Below are 4,215 nucleotides of genomic sequence, written 5' to 3'. Positions count from 1 at the left end.
ACCGGAGGATGTGGCAGCGCCGGCGCGGGGCGGGGCCGGGGTGCCGGAAGCGGCGCGAGCGGGGGCGTGGCCAGCCGCCTCCCATCCCGGCGGACACTTGAGCTTCTGGACGCACTAGTGGCCCTGAGTCTGGAGACGTGAGGTTGGCGATCGGTGACCTGCCCGGCTTTCATCCGCCTCTCAGGTCACTCTCACGGTCCGGCCTGGCGCCAGCGGCCAGTGAGATCTCTCCAGGATCCCGGAAGCCGAGGCCAGGCGAGGGCGGACCTCACTGAGACCTTAGCATCCCTGGGGATCGGCCACTATAGCCCACGGGTCCTCACTACCTACTGGAAGGACTTGGCTCTTCGCCCGTGGAACTCCCGGGCTTCAAAAGGAGCCATCTACACTCGGGCGTTTAAAGCTGTTCATGTACTGTGCTCTGGCGTAGAGAGGTTAAACAAATTGACGAATTGTGTTTGTAAAACTTTTTATTTCCTACCTCCGACTGCGGCTGGAAAGTGGTCAGGGCGCACTGTACCGTTAGGACAGCCGACCTTAGGATCCTTTTATAGCGACGGTAAACCTCTTGAGTTTCATGCCACGTCTTTGTAGTCCTAAATCTATTTCGATGTAATTACTAGGTTAAATCCCTTTGGCAGTTTGTGCAAATCAAGTTAAAGGAAAAGCTGCCAAACCCGAGAGGGGTTTGGAGAAGGAGAAGGGCGGGTCTTGTGAGAAAACATTATCCAAAAACGGTATCGTAGATCTGTCCAGTATTATTTAAAATAAACAGTAACCATACACAGTGAGTAAGCCAGTTTAGACAGAATATTTCCCCCCTCCCCATATACGTTGTCTCAACTCCTACGTGGTCAGTAAGTCCCAGTAGATCCTCCCGCCCACAGCCCCAAGCTACCTTCCCTTTTTCCTGCAAAAAAAACATTGTGTCCTCAGCCAGTTTCTCCCATTCACGTCACCTTTTTGTTCCTTCACCTTTCTGGTCATTCCTTGCCAACTGACTTTAAATGTCCTTTGTAAATTAAATGGTTATTTAACTCAGAAAGTTAAATCCAAAAAGCACAAAGCCGTGCATACAGGCTGTGCCTGTTCTGCTAGTTGCTCCTGTCCCTGCGGAGATTTTTCTAATGGGATAAGATGTGAAGCTTCGCTGGGGAGGTAGTCAGTGGATGCAGTGCTTGAGGACAAATTAGAAACTGGCATGCGGGAGGCAGAGTCAGATTCCTGGAGGCTTCCTTGCCAGTGAGCCTCGCCACATGCCAAGCAAACGGGCAAGTGCCTAGGTCCCAGTAAGAAGCCTTGCCTCAGGAACAGTGTGAGGGCCCAGCAAATGGCTCAGTGGATCAATGGCTTGCTGAGCTAGCATGAGGACCAAAGTTCAAATCCCAGCACTCATGGGCACAAGTACATGCCTGTAATAGCAGTCCTGGGGAACTAAGAAAGACAGATCCTGGAAGCCTGTGAAGCGGTTAAAGAGGACACCTGAGGTCAACGTCTGGCCTCTACAAGTTCATGCACAGGTAAGAGCAGCAGACATAACACACACTAGACAGACAGACAGACAGATAGATGATAGATAGATGAGAGATAAGAGCAGTACCTAAGGAATGATCACAATTTGTTGTTTGTTTTTGGTTTTTTTGGGGGGTTGTTTGTTTTGGAAAAAGGGTTTATCCTGCCTCTGTCTGCCACATGCTGGGACTAAAGGCGAGCACCCAGCTGCAGTTGTTTTAAATGTAAATCCTCATCACCTTCACTTTGAATGTGGCTTAAACTTCCAGCGGTTGACATCTTGATTCCCACCCCACCCCCCACTGCCCCCCATCCACATCTCTTATATTCTGGTTCTGTCTATACATATGCCGGTACGTGATTTTCCAATTCAAACTTTATAATCATTGTGCTTCTTTTTATTCTCCTGTTTTCCTGGTATTTCTCCACTAATTTTTCCATGTAGATTCTCTCTCTCTCTCTCTCTCTCTCTCTCTCTCTCTCTCTCTCTCTCTCTCTCTCTCTTTCAGTTCTGCTCCCATCTGTCTGCATGTCTACATACCCGCTTGCCTGCCTCTCCCGCTCCCCCAGGTCCTCACTCCACTCTCTCCCCTGAATATCTTTCACACCAGGTCTGTGTGGTGGAATTTCTCAGGGGCACACTTTGACATGGGTCTGCCAAAGGCATCCTCCTCACCAATTAGATTTCCTAACATACCCCAGTAAGAGAAAAGAAAAAAGGAGAGGGAAGGAAAAAGAGAAGAAGGAAGAAAAAGGAGGAGCAAAGAGAGGAAGATTTAAGAAACAAATATTCTAGGGGGAGCTGGTCCCACCCCTCGCTGGCTGCAGCCCTGGGGAGAACAGGCAGAGGAGCTCACCAGGGTAACTGGTAGAGCTGGCCCTGGTGGTGTGGGCATAGGAGAGTTGGCCTCAATGGCATGAACTCAGGAGAGCCAAGCCTGACCCCTGACTGCTACTGTAGGCAGGAGAGCTGTCCCTACCTCTCACCTGGGCAAAGCAGGGAAGCTGGCTATGATGGTACAAGTTGCAGGGAAGATGGAGGGCTGACCAACTCGGCTCCCACCCAGGCCCAGACCCAGGGCTTTGAGCTGACCAACTCCACCATATCTACGAACTGTTGGAGCTCGTGGAGCTTGTGAAGGGGCTGGCTGTACAGACCCAAAGCTACAGGATCTCCATGACACTGGGCAAGAAGAGGATAGCTGAGAAGAGTCCCAGTGAGGGTCGAGTAGTGATAGTGTGGCAGGCAGCCGGAGGCCTCGAACCAGACCAATGACTCATTAAAGTGAACAGCTATTGGGCAAAAGGGTGTCCTGTGGGACACACTGTGACACACTACAGCTTCCACGACCAGATGGTTTTGCTATTGTTGTTGTGTTTTTATTTCCTTTGGGGAGGGGGTGTTGCAAGGGCAGAGGTCAGATATGGAGGGTCAGGGAGATGAGTGGGATTTCGGGGGCACTATGTGAAATTGACAAAGCATCAATAAAAAGATTTAGAAATAAAAATATTTATTGCTAAAGTGACAATGCCTTTTTTTTATTGATTGATCGCCAACTATGTGCCAGGTATGTCTTCTGGTCACCCCTCCCCTGACCCTTCCAGGGTGAGCATGCTACAGTGCTGGCCAGTTCCAGGTGGGCTCCAGCCACGGGACTGCAGCCAGGGGAGCACCTGTGTCTACCTGGAGGTCCTGGGATCGATTGATGCCCGACAGTTTCCCTTTTCTCCACAAACAAGTTTTGTGCTATTTTGTTCCAGGCTGGCCTGGGAACTTTCTATGTAGCCCAGGCTAGCTTCAAACTCACAGTCTTCCTTCCTTTGGCTCCCTGGAGGTCGGATTTCAGACAAACACCACCACCACAACTGCATTCTCAAACGGATTGTTGGGAAAGAGGGTACATCTCTCTCTCTCTCTCTCTCTCTCTCTCTCTCTCTCTCTCTGCGTGTGTGTGTGTGTGTGTGTGTGTGTGTGTGTGTGTGTGTGTGTCTGGAGAGACAGCCGTGGGTGCTGGGAACCCAGCTCTTATATTTTTGGTTGTGAGCCTGAGGTTACATATCTCGTCAGAAGCTCAACCGTGCTTTCAGTCCCTCCTCCTGATCCCTGGCCCCTCCTTCCTACAGTTATACCACCCAACAAAACTGTGCCCCAAGAGCCTTTGCTTCAGCCCTGCTTGCTAGGCAACCTAGACGAATCACCCGTCCCGCTGGAGAAAAGAGAGTTTCTAGAAAATTAAGTAATCTGCCCTACACAGCACATCTGGCAAATTGCAAGCAAGGATTAGAACCTTTTATTAGGTCATCAAACAAGCATTTATACTTATTTTCTGTTGGCAGTCATTGTACCAAGCAGTAAGGTTATGACTGATAGTGAGCCAGGAGACACATAGTCACAGTTTTTGTGAAGCTGCTGAGAGAGACGTAGTAAGTAAACAAAACAGTATATAAACTGGACCTGGGGGTTGGTTCAGTGTTAAAGACGGTTTTCCGATTAAAGAGTTATTTATGTATTGTATGCATATGCATCTCTTGTCTATATATATCTGCACCATAGAAGAGTGCATCAGATCCTGTGAGACTGTAGCTATAAATGTTTGTGAGCTGCTGTGTGAGTGTTTGGAATTGAACCCAGGACCTTCGGAAGAGCAGCTGGTGCTCTCAACCTCTGAGGCAATACTCCAACCCGTGCTTGAGAGAGTAGGT

The sequence above is a fragment of the Mus pahari genome, chromosome 11 (genome assembly GCF_900095145.1).
Source record: "Mus pahari chromosome 11, PAHARI_EIJ_v1.1, whole genome shotgun sequence".
Lineage (NCBI taxonomy): Eukaryota > Metazoa > Chordata > Mammalia > Rodentia > Muridae > Mus > Mus pahari.
The sequence above is the reverse complement of the archived record's forward strand: the minus strand, read 5'-3'. Positions refer to the sequence as shown.